This window comes from Rousettus aegyptiacus, unplaced genomic scaffold (assembly GCF_014176215.1).
Source record: "Rousettus aegyptiacus isolate mRouAeg1 unplaced genomic scaffold, mRouAeg1.p scaffold_m13_p_1, whole genome shotgun sequence".
NCBI classification, from domain to species: Eukaryota; Metazoa; Chordata; class Mammalia; order Chiroptera; family Pteropodidae; genus Rousettus; species Rousettus aegyptiacus.
The window spans coordinates 179710373-179728811 of record NW_023416284.1 but is presented as its reverse complement, the minus strand read 5'-3'; the positions used below and the strand labels follow the sequence as shown (position 1 = coordinate 179728811).

The window sequence follows — 18439 nt, the reverse complement described above, 5'->3', positions numbered from 1 at the left end:
ACCTACCAGTTTACCTGTGGCTTGGCTGGAGGCTTTCCAGTATGGCTGACTGATCCTAACGGCTGGGATGGAAACTGTCTCGCAGGTCCGCAGGCAGCCCGCGCCGGCGCCCCCTCACTGCCCTTTCCTCAGGCAGGACGCACCACGGCCATCATGTCCTCACTGCTTTCTAGGCGGAAAGGCGAAGCGGGCGGGGGTCCAAGTCAGAAAAGATTACGAAAGCGTGGGAGTGTGTTCGGCGAGGACAGGGGAGGCTGATCCGAATGCGCAGGTAGAAGCAGCTCCTGGTGTGCCACGAGCGAGCCCAGCGCAACTCCCATCCATGCGCGAGCGGTGAAGCCCGCGCCGGCGAGTGCGGAGGCATCAAATGTCCCTGTCAAGGCCATTTTACTAGGCAGTGCGGGCATGAAGTCATCCACGGGGCTTCTGCTCCACCTGACTTCCTGCCCGGCCTCCTCACCTTACTCCCGTTCATGTCCCCACTTACACGGGAGCGGAGATGGGCCAGCAGCCACGGAGCTTTTCGAACCTGCTCAAGAGGAAGACATGCACCCATTCCGCGCCAACCCCCTTTCTTCTCCTTAGATACAACACGCTTCGCCCAGGCGAGGCGGTGAGAAGACTGGCCAGGCCCGGCACCAGTGCTCTGGAGGGTGAAAGGAGCGATGCCCTGGGTCACTCTAATGCCAGCTCCTTCACAGGGATGGCGCCTTCCTCCCCAGGACTTGAAAATCAACAACATATCCTGATTTTCCGCTCCAGGCAAAAGAAGGATGAGGTGACAGTGCGAGAGCAAAACCTCTCGGGGATAACAACGAAGGGAAAATGGAAGCCGCGACTGGCAGTCTGGACAACGTGGGGCACTTCTACGCCCGGTCCCCTGTGTCCCACACGTGCAGAACTGTGCCGCGGCCGAGGAGGACGCCTGCTAGGGGCAAACGATCCAGAGCATTTTCCACATGAATTACGTGTACGTCTGTGAAAGGACTCTGTGAACTTTAAAACTGCCACCTCCTACGCAAACGCCGTGTTTGGAGCCCAGCTACCGCACAGAACATGGAGCCGTCCGTGGTCCGGCCTCTGAAATCCACCCCGGCTAATGCGAGGTGGTACCCTGGGAAAGGGCACTGGGGAAACTGGAAAACGCGAGCCAAGTCCAGAGGTTAGCCAGTGCTGCGCCAATGTCAACCTATCAGTCTCGACAAACGTTCTGCGGCCACACGGCACGCGGTCTTCAGGGGAAGCTGGCTGAAGGGCACACGGGGACTCTGTGCGCCGTCTTCGCACTTTCTCTGTAAACCCAAAATTATTCCAAGATAAAAAGCTTATTTAAAAAGTTTAAAATAAAAATATATTAGGAGGACTTTCTAAGCAAACCATCCACGTAGACCAACAAACTGGGAAAATATAACACACACGAGAAAAGGAGTCAATATCCATAATGTAGTAAACTTTTTGTTTAAAAAGGGGGTGTCCTATCTGCTACGACTGCTTTTCCACGTGTCAAATCTATGGCATGTCCACACTTGAATTCAGTGTCTCCTTAAATCAGTTTTTCCCATTCTAACCCCTGCCTCCGATTCCCCGTGGCCTGGGCGTTCGCCTAGAGAAAGCAGGGCTTCAGGGCAGCATTCCCCAGAGGCAGCAGCTTCTGTTTAATTTGTTTGACTGCTCCTGACCAAGTCTCCTTCTAGAATCCAAAGCCCTTTTCCTATTCATAAGCCTAGTACATCAAGCTTAGCTACTTGGTGCCCACGATAGCAAACCTTAGTCAAACCACAACCAGAAGTGGGAGCCTCAGAAAAGACTAACATGTATGAAGACCTTGCCCATCAAAACTAGACTCAAATTTCTGTACCAGCCAATTGGGCGAACAGGAGAGAGGAGGCAGAAACGCATTCACCATGGGTGGGCAGTCACCTTCCACCTGCAGGTTTCCACCTGGATTTCTAGAGACTCACCCATTCAAAGGAAAAGTAGCTTTATAAACAAAATACAGTTACCTCTCAGTTAACAGTTTATATTAGAACCATAGTAATTTTTTGATGGTGGTTATTTTTGCATTTTTAAGTTTAGAAGAGACCAGAGAATTTTTGGAGAGAATATACTTCTTTCAAGATGTCCCTATATACATATAGTTTATGTGAAGTCAGAGTTAGAATCACATTATGAATATCAGTCATATTATCACATTAAAAATTAAGAAGCAGAAAGTGTTAACCCTCATTCAACATTGATGCTCCACACATAAAACAATACAGAGGCCAAGAAACAAAATATTTCTCACAGAGAAGAGTGTGACCATGATTAAAACCACTGGACTAAAAATTTAGTAGCTAAAGTTTGCATCCCAGTCGATTATCTTCTCCCAGAAATCTTAGGCAGATTTCCACTGCTTTACTTACCTGGAGTTTCTTCCTATGCTACAAGATAATTCACTTCTCAAATTAACATCATGAGGTAACAGACAGTACTTAGGACCAGACAGCCACAAAGTGAAGAGGACGGAGTTAAACCTCATCTCAACTTGTGAAGTCCATACATGATCTAATCCGCGGATGAGCCCAGTCTCCGCAGCACTCCTCCTTCCCCAGACACTCACCTATGGCCCACTCTACAGCTTACTCAGCACCGAAGGAGGTTTAGCTCAAACCAGTTTTGCTAGTCATTAACACTGTAGTAAAAAGTTTAAGAATAACTGACTGAAATTAAAAGGTTGAAGCAACTGACTTAAATTGACTCCCAGTGACTACTGATGGTTTTCCTATTTCCCACACGAAGTTTCGGCTGACTCGTATACACCAGAGAAATAGGTCAGTTCTCTAAGCCAAGCGCGTGCACTTCTTTCTCTGTCACGTGAAAGAGAAAGAACTTCACTGTCTGAACACGGGGGAAGGGAGGTCAAGGAGATTCCATTTCTATGACCATCAGTCGGCTACGGAGACCACAGTTATTCGCAAACATGCGAAAAGCTAAGAAAGGGAAGACAATGTGATATCTCACAGACCTCAGAATTAGAAATGATACGCCATTTCTGAACCAGCAGTCAACCTTGAGACTTCTCTACTTATTTATAACAAATGTATTACATGAAATTCATAGAAGGCTGATTTTGAAGCACCTTATAAATACTACTGCTTCTATCTATACCTCTGTAAAGAAAAGCATTTCAGCCTAGAAGGGACCTACAATGGTTTCTCTATTACATTTCTCACACATAAATACACATAAGATACACATAAGTACGATTCATTGTACTACACTGCAAGTTTTTTCAAAACATGAATTTTAACTAATCAAAAACTTAAATTTATGCCACATCGTACTGTAATCTTGCAGTCTGTCAATGGTCCAGAAAAGGTCTGGTAGTGATTAGTTAAAATTAAAGGTTGATGTAATTAGATAAAATTGAATTATAGAGATTATTTATGGACTTCATATATCAGCACATTGCTGTCCACTGATAACCGAGTCCTGACTGTCACAGCCGTCAGCACGGTCAGGCGGAGGGAGAGGCGAAATTAAGCACAAACGAAATGCCATAAATCCTAAAAGGCTGTGAACCGATGCTCTCATAAGCTATAAGAGATTCTGGGCAGCACCCCAATTCTACCTACCTAATTTATTCCCAAGTCCCTTAAAAATCAAGGCTAAGGTGACAAAACCATACTTTCATTCTCATTTGTCACCGTATTAAAAATTACTACTATTGGAATAAGATAAGCAAACTGTGAGCTTTTCTATCTTTTTACTAAGAGTTGTGTTTTATTCCAAGCATTTCAAATGTTCCAGAATTTATTTCATTATTCAGATATTGGAAAATTAATTCAGAGAAATTAACTTCCTACTTAGGAAACACAAAACTGGGTTTCTAATTTCGTGAGGAAAGATAACAAGAACAATAGCGAAGAAGGTTCAAACTGCTGGTGAGCACTGGAAAATGTGACCTGAGTTTTTTAACCACATTCATCCAGTTGTTGGCCGTTTCCATAACCCATTCCCCTTAAACTTCTTTCACTCAGATAAATTAAATCCAGGTATAACTTTCTGCAGACATTCTTCTCTAATCGGACAAATGTTAACACGTAGTGAAACTTTCTGATTACTTAACAGTTGTAAGCAGTAACTCTGGCCACCTAAAACGTCAGCTTTGGCTGACCAGGGTTTTCAGACACAGCGTAAGCTAACTTCTTATGATGTATGTTTTGATCTTCGAACCAGTGGAGCTGAATTTGTCCATCTGGTTTTGTGGCTCAGAGGGTTGTCTGAAGCTTAAGAAACTGATTATGCTCAAAGACAATCCTGTATAGTCTCAGCATATGGTAACATCGCTACTGATCAACTTTTTGCAAATATTAAAATTGTCCCAGTACTAACAATAATAGCTCAGTCTGTCGCTCATCAAGGGCCTCCGACACTACTATTTTATCACAGGGATCAATTAACAATGCCATGTGTTTCCCTAGGAAGATAACATACACTCTTAACAGCCAAAGATAAAAGAAAAGCATTCAGGAGGGGCAATAACATGGTACTGAAGGGTTTTCTACACAAGACTCTTGATTTTCCTTGCCAGAGGTTGAAAATTATACACACGCACAAATCAGGAGTAAGTGCTTCACATGTTTAAACTAATCTTCCCTTTGTCTTTCGCAAGAAGCTGGTAAAAGAAACATTCAGTAGGATAAGAAAATTCTGAACCCAGTAAAGTCTGTCTATAATATGTAAGTGGAATCTGAAAACATTGAGCAACAATTTTTGAAAGCAGACACATAAGAGCCTTTAGAACCCAGTGTTCCAATCAGTAGTAACTAGCTGGATTAAGAGCTGAGACTTAAAAGTAAAGGTTGAGACTTCTGTCACAAAAATTACTCATTAAAAGACCCTAACCAGACATGAATAGATCTGACACAAAAAACACTTTAACCCAATGCTTCTACACTGCCCAGTCCAAGATGTCCAAGATGGGAGAAGATGTCCAAGGATTAAGACTACCAAAAGAAGGAATAGCAGAAATAACTGTAACAACATAATACTTTAAGCATTTCCAAATCCCCTTACATCCATTAAGGTCTAAATTGAGTCTTTAATTTTTAAAAAGTGAGAAATTAGTATCTTAAATTATAGTGTTATCATTCTCAAAGCTCTTTCACATCCATTTTGACTCTAATTGTGCTTTTGATTAAAAATAATAACAGTGAGAAAGATGTTCCAATAAGTGTATATTATCTGCACAGCACCTCTGCACACCTACAGAATAATTCCCTACACTCCGCAATCTGCTACACCATTACTACCGGAGGCTTTCCAAAACGCCGCTTTCCAGTTCTGCTCTACCACTCCTTCTCTCAAGGGTGGGTGTCCTTGACGCCGCACAGGTACGAAGACTTCCGTTCCTACTGACGGACATCAGAAAAACACATTTGATTCCAAATTAATCCCCTTTAAAGGGGAAATAGCATATATTTTTTTAAATTCAAAACTTTAATTTTGACCCATCGTTTTCAATGAAAGCACGAAACCAAAGAGAGCCGACCAATGGTCTACGTCCTAGCAAAGCCACAAGGGGTGTTAGAGTGACAAGAAAGCCCAAGTCCCTCGGAGTTCGCAGTAATTCATGGAACTGCAGTGATTAATTCAACGTTTCTGAGCAAAGAATTTATTTAATTTTAATTGCCCACAGTGGGCATCTCCTTCCCTGTCTTGCCCTTTTGTTAATTAAAAGTACCTCAACTCTTGTCATGACTCCTCCTCCATTCCGCATGGTCTGTGAGACTGAGCTGAGAGCAATCGCAATCCCTCTCTCTCTCTCTCTCTCTCTCTGTGTGCGCGCGCACGCGCGCGCGCACACACACACGGCCAAAGGGTGAGCAAATTACCCAAACTAGGCAATCACATTCTCTCTCCAGGAACACAGCATCTTATGACACAAGAATGAAACCAGTTGGTGCAGTCTGTGAGACCATGGCAACTGAAACACACTGTCCACTGGGCGGTTCCAGAAGCCTAGATCCTTGCAGGCCTGGTTCTTGGCCTCCAGAGCCTAGTAGTTCCTCATCTTCTATGTTATAGGTAAGTGTTGTGCCTCCAGTCCCGTAACCTCCCTTTTTCACGCAATAATGTATCTTGAGCATCTTTCCAGAATGGTTAATACAGAGCCGTATCATTTTCAATGGCTTCATGCAATGAAGGTACCATATCTATTTAGCCAATTCCTTAAGGTTATTTACTATACATCTGTATAACTGTTCTTAACTATATACATATATCTTTGCTAACTTTTCCTATTATTTCCTATTAATTCCTAAATGTGGACTTGCTGAGTTAAAGGCTTTGCAAAATTTACATTTTGACATGTAACAGCAGCTATTTAGCAATTTACACCTCTGCTGAGCGTACACATTTACCACCTCTTCACCAGCCCTGGGAATTACTATCGTCCTGATTCCCATTCCAAACCAGGAAGTACCCGAGTATTAAAGCTACCAAGAGAAGGAAGAGAAGAAGTAATCATAACAATATTTTATATTAAGCTTTATCCAATTGTTTCACATCCAGTAAGGTCTAAATTGAGTCTAAATTACATTACCGATCTAATGTTTGAGAAACGGTGTCTTCGTTGGCTTGGGCTGCCGTAACAAAATGCCATAGGCTAGAGTGGCTTTGACAACAGAGATTCGTTTCTCACAATTCTGGAAGCTGAGAAGGCCGAGATTAAGATGCCAACAGGTAGGTTTCACTGTGAGGCCTCTCCTCTTGACTTAAGGGCAGCTACCAACTGGCTACATGCTCACATGACCTCTTTGTGCAAGACCTGGGGTGGGGGGGGCAAGCGCTCCAGGTGTTTTCTTATAAGGGCACTAATCCCATCATGAGCGCTCCACCCTCATGACCTCACCTAACCCTAATCACCTCCCAAAGGCTCCATCATACTTCAGGATAGAGCTTCAACATACGAATTTCAGGAAGACCCATTCAAACCATGACAAATGGTATCTTACTTTTGCTTTTAATTTCATTTCTTTATTTCTAGTGAAATTGACTGTTTTAATATGTTTATTGGCTATTAATTTTTTTGCTTTTTTACAAATTGCTTTTTTACAAATTGATTCTAAATCTGGAATGGGAAGGGTATAGGATGAGCCTAAAATACCTCGTCATACCAAAAAGCAAAGAAGCTACCACAGATTACTAGAAGCATATCATAGAGACTTGGAGCCAACCTGAATAAGCCTACCTGCCCAACGACCGGGCAATTTGAGCATCAAAGGGATAATAACTGAAATGGACTGAAACATAACACATCACATATGCTAAAACAGAGGAGTTCATAAAGATACGTACACAAAAAGAAAAAAACCCTCACCCATCACTGTGGGAAGATGCTAGGGATCTGACGTGATTTTGAGAAGTGGTAAATATAGGGACGTAATCAGACATTTTCCCCATCCTTCCTGTACAATCTGTACCTCAGGGTGAGCCCTATGTACTCTTTCATCCAGCAAAACATACTGCCATTATAACATTAGCTGGGAAACGAAAACATCACCTGCATGAGCCACAAATTTCAGAAAGATGTACTGTATGTCACTACCCATACAGAAGGGAAATGACAGGACCAAGCGAGTACATGACATACCTATCATTTTATCCCCCATGGGTCCTATATTTAAAAAGGTACTATGCATTAATAACTACTTTATTTTCCTGTTTTAATTAAACAAAGCTATCTATAATTTCCAGTGAGAGCTGTTTATTATGTTACCATGGTGGTTAACATTTAGTAGGTTAAAATTTTAAATGTTTATAAACAAAATGCACTATGTACAAACAATGAAATATTATTCAGCCTTAAAGAGGAAGAAAATTCTGACATATGCAACAACATGGACAAACCCTGAAGACATCATGCTAAATGAAATGAGCCAGTCACAAAAGAACAAATACTGTGTGATTCCACTTCTGTGAGGTTGCGAAAATAGTCGAACTCATAGAGAGAGCAGTAGAATGGAGGTTGCCAGGGGCCGGGGGAAGAGAAGGTGGGAAGGTATTGTTTAATGGGTACAAAGTTTAGTTTGGAAAAACAAAGAAGTTCCAGAGACGAATGGTGATGACAGTTCCACAACAAGGTGAATGCACTCAATGTCATTGAACTGTATGCTCAAAAATAGTTACGATAGTAAATTTTATAGTATGTATATCTTATAAAAGAAATTGTTTAATATGTTAAAATTTAGTAACTAAATTAACATTATCCCAGCCAAGTTAAAGGAAATTTGATATTTTAATTAGATAGTCCCTGCAGCCTTAGCAGTCTCACTAAATAAAGGCAAATGTGTAATTTCAGTAAGGCTTCTGGTAATACTGAAACTACTTCACAGAATCCTAAATAAGAACCAGTGCAATAACTAAATCATTTCATAACAAGCTTTACGCAATTTTTAATGCATTCGATGAATCACATGCATATTTTGGCCACTCGATCTATCTTCAATGTTTCTCCTTTCACAGTAGAGAACTGGAAAGAGACTGTAATGGACAATGTAAATGCAGCGGAACAGGTGAAGGACAATGTCCTAGCTTCGCCATGCACAAGGCAGGCACTCAGGAAACATTCCTGAATTTGAAAACTCAGTGAATCTGCAGTAAAACCCAAAAGAAAACCTGCACATCACCCTCTGTCTTATACACTCTCTAGTGAGAAGACTGACGTTCAACGGGAAGGAAGGCTGCCATCTCTCTCCCGGTCTTTCATTACCTGGGATCCCAGCATCAGTGTTGGATGGTTTAATGTAAAGTAGGTTTCATGTGCCATGTATCCTTTTACAGGTTAAGAAAAAACTTTTCTCTGTTAAAAGAGTTCTGGTGGGAAAAAAGTGTGAATAACCAAACTGCTACTCTCATAGATCCATATGAAAACAAGAAGTTCAACATGATACACGTACCTTTTTAAAATGAAGAGGTCATTGGTTTAAAATATACAGGAATGCATACATTGTATTATTTCTCAGGCATAGGAAGCAATTCCAGCTTTCCACACTTCTCCCCCAACTGAAAGCGCCACTGTTAGAATTTGTTCCCTCTATGATCACTCTAACTCGGTTCCACATACTCTAACTCTAGAGGTCAACAACACTTCCCCCATCATGTGAAAATACTGCTACTTTCACAACCCTTACTAAAATAGAGCACTTAAAATTCTTAAAAAAAAAATTCACATCCTCAACAACTATTTCACACAAATTACTAGTCTTTAAATTGAGGAACTAAACACTAGATGTGGCTACTCATGATTTATTCATATACTCATTTCCAAGGCAGTAAACTATGAAGAAATAATGGAGGGGCGGGGATGCCTGAGAACCCCTCAGTCTGAATGTGACATAGCACTGCACGATGTTGACATCAACTTGCAAACTGCCCCGCCAGATGACCAGGAGACGCTGCAGAGACTCGGCGGCGGCTCTCTGGGTTGCAGTGTGGCTGGCTATGTGCAAGATGCCCGTCATTTCTCTCCCATCACAACCGCGCCCTCAGCGATCCGGTGGTGCCCGGCCTGGTGGTGAGCACTCTCCAGGACCACACCACCCCCAGCGGCCCCTTGCCTGAAAGAAGTAACCCGGAGCTACAAAGAAATGGAAACCCCAGACACACAGGAGAAGCAGGAAGAAAAGGGATCCCGCCCCCCCCCCAACACACACCAAAGGAATAGTTACATTCTTCAAAACCTTAGAAATAAATTATTTTCCATGTGCTTTTTTAAAACCTGCCTACTGGGTGTCCTTAAGGCTCTGCTGACCTACTGTTACCGCAAAGTACAAAGAGGAAGAGAAGCCCTCGGATAGAGCGATCCAGGCAGCGGCTCCCTGCAAGGGGAGCCGATTGTCCCCAAGGAGAAAAGTGTTAGAAGACTTTCTGATCACCATGGCAATTAGCAGGTAAGTCACATCCATTCCCCAATAGGACTGTGTCACACTCATTTCCTTCCACAAAGCTAGATGGCCCTCACCTTTTCCAACCTTGAAGTGGTGTGATAGGAAAAAGTAGACGACTCCCCCTGCTAATTGCCCAAGCGGGTCAAACTTCGGAACCAGCACCATGCACTTTGTTTGGGAGCGCAGGGAAAAGAGGGAGAGGGTTGGTGCTCGGCGCCGAATCTCCGTGATTTGCCAGAGGAAACGGCACAGACCAGACAGCCCAAGCGCCAGCATTTCCATGCAGCTGCCACGACAGGTGACCGGGCCGCTTTGCAGACACCCCGCTCGCCCCGGGGCTTCACGGAGGTGGGGCGGGCAGGAAGGGGACGGGGGGAGGCCGACTGGAGGGCGAGAAGGTGGGCAGCGGCAGGAGGGAAACCCACTCCATCCAGACGCTGGGGAGGAAGAGGAGGGGCACAGCCCCAGCTCCCCGGGGAAACCGTTTTAAGGGATTTTCTGTCTCCACAATTAAGAAAAAAAATGGCTCCAAGCCAAACGCCTCCTGATTTACACACACACACGCACACCAAGCTCCTGTTTCGCCCCATTTTCTGATACGCTGAAACAAAAGGCGAAAACAGCTCCACGGCAGCCAGCGCCGCCCCGAGCCCGGGTGGCGGCCGCCGTGTCCCCCCGCGTCCCGGGGAGCGCCCCCCAAGACGTCCGCCGCCCCCCGCCCCGCCCGGGGCGCCGCCGCCCTCCGGCCCGGGGTCGCCCGCCCGCCCGGCAGAGGGGCCTGGCCGGGGCTGGGGACCCTGCGCCCGCTCGAGGGGACCGGCGTCCGGCCCGGCTCGGAGGGCGCCCTGGGCCCGCCGCGGCCCCGAGCGGGTGGGCGTCGTGACGGCGGTCCGCGGCCGCCTCACCTCCGGGCGGCCGAGCGGCGGCCCCGCGCCTCCGCGCCCTCCGCCTCCGGCAGCCCCGCCGCCGCCGCCGCCGCCGCCGCCGCCTCCCTCCGCGTCGCGGCCGAGTCTCCGCCTCCCTCGGCCGCCGCCGCCGCCGCCGCCGCCGCCGCCGCCGCCGCCGCCGGGCCCGGCTCCGCGCCACGTGACCGCGCCACGTGACCCCGCGCGGCTGGCAGGCGCCTCCCCGGCCCGCCTCGCGCCCTCGCGCCCCGGGGACCCGCGCGCCCGCTCCGGGCCGGGGTCGCGGCGCCGCCACCCCCGCGTCGCGCTCCGCCCTCGCCGGGGCTGCTGCCCAACCGCCACCTGCTCCGGCTGACGGGACCCAACGCCGCAGACCCTGCGACCCCCTCGCGCGCCCGCCGCTGCCGTCCCGCGGCGCCACTCTGCGGCTCGGACCGCCCTGGAAACCGCGAGCCGCCGCCAGTCCGGTCCGGGCCGCCGACCCGAGAGCCCCTCACTCCCCGGCCATGTAATGATCTGTGCTGACCGAACTTCGCCGGAGCCGGAAGTGGAGATCGCACTGTCTCAACTTGAAAGCCACTAGACAACAGATCTGCCGGGACAATGAACCATCGCATCGCCCCCCTCCCCCCGGCCCAGGAAGACAGTCAGTCACTGCTGTGTCTTTCTTTGATGGGTATGATCTCAGAGTCTCTCGTTCAGTTGGTCTTACGGAGGAAAGACCGATAGCGTCATCCTAACTGACACAGGGAAAAAGAATTCATGCCTCTTCCCCCACCCCCACCCCCCATTAAATTGATGACCCGCTAGGAATGGAAACTTTCTGCATCCGTCCTTCATTTTCCATCATGTACAAAGAAATAGCATTGCTGGTTGTGTGGCTGTTCACGTATGTGGAATTCTTTTTAAAAATAGGATCGACATCCTTTCTTCTTTGATTTGAGGCATTAAAAATCCTGTATAGTCAAGTATAGCAGCCACTCTTTGTAAGGGAGCAGAACTTTTTCCTGTTTTGCTTTATTGCCAAATTTCTCAGATCTGCTTCAGATTTCAGAATTCCTGCCCCTGTGAATTTCTGGTCGTCAGGAGGGAAATAATTAGACCAAGAGTCTTTAAATTCTGGAATTCCATGCCTTAAGATTTCATAAATGTTGGTTAGCACTACCTGGATTTTTTTAATTTTGAAGAAGGTGATTTTTAAACAAATGATATTTGCTTTGTGAGTGTATGCACGTAAGTATAATGTATTTAATAGAAGTATCAAGATCAGTATTATTTGATGATGCCTATTTTATAATACTCCTAAAATTAACTTTGAAAACTTTAAGAAAGAAAACTACACTTAGGTCTTAGAGTATCTTAAACATAAAAGATAATCTTCACTCAATTCAATGGAATGAGTATTATGCTCCAACCGAGCTCAATACCAGGCTAGAGGGTGGGGAACCAGAGGAAGTATGTAAGATGGCCCTTACCCTCCAAGGGTGTCTGTCCATCCGTCTCTGTCTCTCTGTCTCTGTCTCTGTCTCTGTCTCTGTCTCTCTCTCTCTCTCTCTCTCTCACACACACACACACACACACACACACACACACACACACACTGGGATAGACAACTAGAGCCTGGAGCAAATTTCGAAATATGTGACCCTTACCATCAGACTTGAAAGAGCCAGTAAAAGGAATAAAGATGAAAATAAATATGTACTTGAAGAACTTCCTTGGCTTAACAAATACAATCTATACAACAGTGTAAAAGTGATTTAACAAATATTATCAACTCTGAAACAACACAGGTGTTTTTCCTTCTGCACAATGAAACAATATTCACTTATCAGCATAGTTTTCCTTAAGGCCCACATGTGTAGACTCTCTTTCATTGGAGCACTCTTGGGCACACATACAGCCAACTCTTGTGACATCTGTCAAGGCCCTTATGTTCGTTTTCTGGCTCTGTGGTTTCCCACGGTGTCCGTGGTTGTGTGAACAGCCTTTGGTGTAAGTGCCTTTACTGAAGTCCTGCTTCTACCACTTAAAAAATAAGTGACAATAAGAACGAGATGCCTAACACTGCTGCTTTAACCATACATTCAAATACTATCGACCTCACAGGGCTGCTGAAAGAATTAAATGAACTAATTTATGTACAGTACCTGATACATAATAGCATAATAGGTACTCAGTCAAAAATAATAGCTCAGGTTTATTAGGTGCTTACCATGGGCCAACCACTATGCCTTGTTGGTTCTTATTTTTACTGTTCTTTCTGTTCCCTGTGACTCTCTGTGGGTGCCCCCCATCCCCCACCTTACCCTCAACCCTCTCCTCTTAGGGACCTATTCTCTCTACCTTTTGAGGACGAAAATGGTTTCCTTAAGACATTGTAACTTGAAGGCTCATTTATAGCAATCTATTAAATCTGTTGTGAATCTACATTTTAAGGGTTTTTTTTAAATCTAATTATGAATGAAAATGATTGTCTCTCTTTTAGTAATCAGAGGCAACTGGGAGCCATTAGGAAGGAGATTTGGCCATAGGGACCCTCCCATTGGCCTCTAAAATCCCACTCGTCCAACAATCCTCATTTTGTTGTGTTTAAAATACTTTTAAATATTAGAAAATTTGGCAACGCTTTTGAAGAAATTAAACCAATCCGCAATAATTGTTAAATAGTAATTACTGAAAGAAATTGTCTCTCATTCATGATTATGATTCTGTTAACTGGCTGTCCTTTAGTTCTAGGTTCAAGTTTCAGACAAATATCTTACTACCCTGATCAAGCTTCCAAATTATATTCTGAGAGATATGTGACCTTTCTTTGAAAATTATACTGTCCTTACATCTGCCTTGCCTTGGGTCACACAGTGAGCTCAGAACTCAAACCAGATATGATAGGCATCTTGGTAACAGTATGACGATTAGGTTGTGATGTAAATATTTTACACTCGTCCACATTTGGCTGTGCACCTGTGAAGGAGTTTGGGGCTAGCACCGTGGCTGGGCACCACTGTGCTACTCTTAAGGCTGGACCTGAAGGCAGAAGGGGTCAGAAATCACAGCCAAGTGCCTGGGTTGGGCTCTGTGCCCTTCTCTCCCCATCGTGTTACTCTAAGACATCCAGATAATGAAGATCCAGAAGCGCTTCAAGGCCTCTTTCCTGCCTCCCTGTCACCCAGCACCCCTGGTCACATCTTCCCTCCTTCCTGGCCACGAAAGAGTTCAGAAACCAAAGTTTCTGCTGACTTGAGCTCTTCAGCCACCAAGAAATTCAGCACAGGGTTTGGGAAATTGGATCTTGGATATGGGCACATGGAAGGCGTCCATGGCAAAGGACCTGGAGCTTTTGGAGAATAATGTGCAAGCCTTTTGTCTTTCAAGAGGTCCTGAGAGCCAAAGATGCTAGCACCCACTTAGGCCTCATTACAGAAAGACAGCACGCAGAATAAGGAGGACGTGCCCGTGGTCCGCTGTGCTATCTGCGTAGCCAGCCTCATCCAGCTGTTTCAGTTCTGGGCCCTACCACAGGCACTTTAAGAAGGACATTGATAAGTTGCAGTACAACCTATGAAGGCTGACGGGGCTGGTAAGGGGTCTGGAAGCTGTATTATAATGTTACACAGTTTGATAAATAGCTTTTCAAGAGACTAGGGAAACTTAACCTGGAAAGAGACAAAGGCCGTGTGGGTGAATATGACCATGTGGGCATACTAACCTTTTAAAATTATTTATCGAGCTGCTACTTTGGACCAAGCACTACCCACATCAAGAAATGGTGATTGGGGGTTTACGGGAGAGGGATTTGGATTAGATAAGGAAGAGCCTTATAACAGGCCCATCAGGGGAGGGGTAGCCTGGAGCCCACCAGGCCTCTCTACCTCTTCTCTGGAGAGTTGGGCTGGACATTACTCTGCACATGCAGAGCAATGCAGGGCCCTCCTCACCTCTCAGTCATAAAGCCTGGACCCCTCCTCCACTAACCACCCTCTCCACCTCATTCTTCTGAGCTTCTCCTGAGTGAGGAGAACACCTGCCCCAGGTGTCTAGGGCCGGAAGTCCTGCACGGCCCACTCGGGAAAGGAGAAAGATAGGAAACATCTGCTCTGTTGTCTCAGAGCCTTCCCTTCGGAGGCCTGAAGAGCCGAGCGGATGGAATCTGTGGCCTGCACCTGGGGCTGGTCAGAAAATGGCTTTTAACAAAGAGAGCGTTCTTATCATCGTCTCCTTCCCTCCATGAGGAGAAGAGGCGAGCAGGCTGTCACACTCGGCCCCCCAGTTGAAGTGTTATTCTCCTCCCTCCCACCCCTTTCTCTGCTGAGGTGTCTTTCAGGCAGCAGGTTCCAACCAGACCCTGTCTGAGTAGGAAAATGTGGGCACAATTTTTACTTTAAGCAGAGTAGTCAGTGGCCTCCCAAAAGGTAGTGAAAATGGCCTTAGTGAAGCAACTGCTAAGGCAGGCAGACACGTCATCTTGGGCAAGCTTTGTTTTTCTGCAGTGTCCTTAACCGGCCTCTCCTTGTGATGTGCAGAACTGGTCTCCTAAACCAGATCAGTGGCCCTCCGGGCAGTTCCTTTGAGGTTCAGCACAAAGGCTGCCGGCCCAGGGATGGGAGGCATCTGACGGGGCAGGGGCGCTGAGAGAGCAGAGCAGATAGAATCTGTGGCCCGCATCTGGGCAGGTCCAGAGCCGGCTCGGCCATCCCAGGGCTGTGCTGGAGGCAGTTTGGATGCATACCTGGTGGTGGAGGGGGAGGGATTGGCTGCCCTCTGGGAGGCCCCTGGGAATGAGAGCCAGGGAGCTGGGAGCCCAGGGATGATGCAGTGTTCGGGACTGAAGGTGGTTAGGGCGTGAGGCTGGGAGCTGGAGCATCACTCGGCTATAAGACCGTTACCACTTTGGGCTCATCCGTTATCCATACATAACCTGTTTGTTCTAGCTTACTTTTGTTTTAGCCATCGCATGGAAGAGCTAGTCAGGGCTGAAGAACAGACACGGTCACAAGGCCCGGCTGACATCTGGACCACCACTTGGCGACTGATGAGCGTGGGCACGTCACGCCATCTCTCTGGTCTCGTCTCCTTGGTCTGCAAAATGCGGAAGCAGCGTCGGTCTCCGATCCTTCTCTGCTCTAAAATTCTATAGGCTTTTCAACGAAATTGTTAATGGAAAGAACGATATAGGGCATTTTCCTAACCTGTGGCTTCTCTACAGTTTGGAATATTTCATCTTATTAGGCCGTGTGAACGTGAAGAACGAGGTTAACTGCGAGGGGCACTCGGCTCGGCTGCGTGCAGCTTTGGACCTCACTACGCGTCTTAAAATACAAAATAGCAAAATGAGTTTGCAAGCGTAGACCTCCCCAGTTACATTGACTTTCTCTGTATCAAATTCATCCAACTTACCTTTCTTAAGCCAGGTAGGCTGTAGAGGAAGAGGAAAAGGCAGGGCATTTTAAAATTAAGTTTTTATCTCTACCCCATCCTTTCCTTTTCTGTAACTCTCCCTCACCCGCCCTTTTCTTCCCTTGACCATGAAACCAAGATACACTTGATAACTAGCAAAAAGTCACTAACGGCACCAGTGCTCAAGCATTCTCTATTTTGGAGGCATCTACTATAAATTTTAAGTGTATAAGCACAGCAAACACAGTTGCACCAACAGCCATTCTCCCCTCTTGCTTGCTGGAGAACCCTAATTTATTTAGCTGTCTGTGTTCTCACACCAGAGTGTTCCGGAAGCCTGGCGACTCCCACCCCTGACTGGTCTGAGCCAGTGGTTCTCACAGCAGCAGCAGCAGCAGCACCTGGAAGTTGCCAGAAATGCACATTCTCAGGCTCCACCCAAAACTTCCTGAATCAGAGACCCTGGCGTTGAGGGCCGAGCAATCTGTTTTAAGATGGTGGTTCCGATGCATATGAAAGAATTGTTGATAGAAGCCAATCCTGCCAGTTTTGCTGTCTTTCCTTAGAAATAGTCAAGTGATCTCGTTCTGGTCAGCTGAACATGAGGGTCATCTGCTGGTGAAGGGTTCTAGAAACAGCTTCTTGGCTCTTACTAGGAAATACAAGGATTCCCTTTTCAAGGGATCTTTGAGGTCTGTTTTAATAATAATACTAAGATGTCATTTGCATCTTTCACTGTCATTCTCTGATGAATGATTCTGATGAATGAATCTGATTGAATGACTCTGGTCTTTTCCAGAGGTTACGTGACGTGCGATACCACAGCAGACTGAATTCAGAAGCAGACGTGAGAGCCCACGTCTTCTGTAGTAAGCCAGACATTTAAAGAGATGTATAAAAAATGTAAAACGATGCTACTCTTCTCACTAGAATGTTTTATTTTGGAAAACGTAGTTGTTCATGAAGATGTGTGATTTATGTTAACCCATAAAGGTTTATTATTATAAATGAATTAATAAACATTTTTAAATTTTCTCAGTTTTAAGTTATAAAACGGTAAATATCAATAGGCATAACCTACATTATTGTTTTAAAAAGCTCTTTGGGGAATTGGGGTCCTTAATTTTGAAGAGAGTGAAGGGAAGACGTCTCCAGAAAGTCTGAGGGCTGCTCCGTAGAGTGAGGCTGAGGTGGCTGGGGCTGCTGCTGCCACCTTGTGACCAGACAGGAGCCAGCCCACACAGGAAGGACAGTGGGAACAAGACGACTGGCCTGGGAGGCCACTTTGACCCAGCGAAGACCCAACCCTGATATGTATTTTATGCATTTTCACTGTTTTGGAACTTCTCGTTCTCTGAGATGATAAACACCTTTCTTGCTTGAGCAATTTTAGATTGGTTTTCCTCCTACTGGTGGAAAAATCTCCCCAGATGTTCACCAATAGGATACAATGGATACAAATACCAAGTCACACCGGTATACTTAAGCATCGCTCCAAAGAGAATCACTTATTGGATATACTCAATAATTTTTGTTAATATAAAAAACTAGACAGAGGAAGAAAATCTCTGAAAGACTTAGGTGTTCAAGTATCAGACTGCAGAAGAGATGAGTCCCAGCAATGATTTACCTACACTGAAGTAAACTTACTCGCAATTGTGCAGGTTTGGGATATTGTAGCAGAGATGGCTACTTGTCCCATCTAAAGCCTTTCCATACGATAAGAGTTGTAGCTAGGAAATCTTAGCCTAGCCAGGAATGACATTTCCTAATGCCCCCCAACACCAACCCGACCCCACCCCCCACCCTTGCTCCTGGCAAGGCCACACTACTGATGGCTGCCAATGGAATGTAATCAGAAGCGATGCATGTCACTTCTGGCCAAGGCAGTTAAGAAACAGTGTGCTTCTCCATGCTGCCTCTTCCCCTGGCTGGCGGCAAGATGCAAAAACCTTGAGGCCCAAGAGAACAACGCCACAAGATGGAAAGTGCCTGAATTTTTTAATCATTTATGACGGAGAGCCGACCACCAACAAGAAATACCTGTGTGTGACTGCTAATGGAGTGCAAAATACACTTTATTTTGTGAAGCCTCTGAAAACCTGCAGCTAATGTTAACATCTTGAAGTGTCGAAGCTCTAAGTAGACATCTGAGAAATTTTTTACCTTAAGAGAAAAAAGAACAAATCTCATGTTTACTAT

At 45.8% G+C, this 18439-nt stretch overlaps 1 protein-coding gene and 1 long non-coding RNA gene across 7 annotated transcripts in view; one reads left to right on the top strand and one right to left on the bottom strand.

Moving 5' to 3' along the window:
• TULP4 (TUB like protein 4) overlaps nt 1-11454 on the bottom strand; it is a 165673-nt gene extending 154219 nt beyond the window's left edge. For 2 of the 6 annotated variants that reach the window (XM_036223230.1, XM_036223267.1), the window contains exon 1: nt 10841-10906. The gene's annotated coding sequence lies outside the window, so the exon portion shown is untranslated. Of the gene's footprint in view, nt 1-10009; nt 10616-10840; nt 10907-11366 lie in introns of those variants that run through there. The other 4 variants (XM_036223239.1, XM_036223248.1, XM_036223237.1 and 1 more) reach the window with 4 other exon arrangements.
• LOC118603904 lies at nt 11433-17271 on the top strand. The gene is made up of 2 exons (XR_004951466.1): nt 11433-11516; nt 16561-17271. It is a non-coding gene; the product is annotated as an uncharacterized LOC118603904 (long non-coding RNA).
• Nucleotides 17272-18439: the final 1168 nt, after the last annotated feature.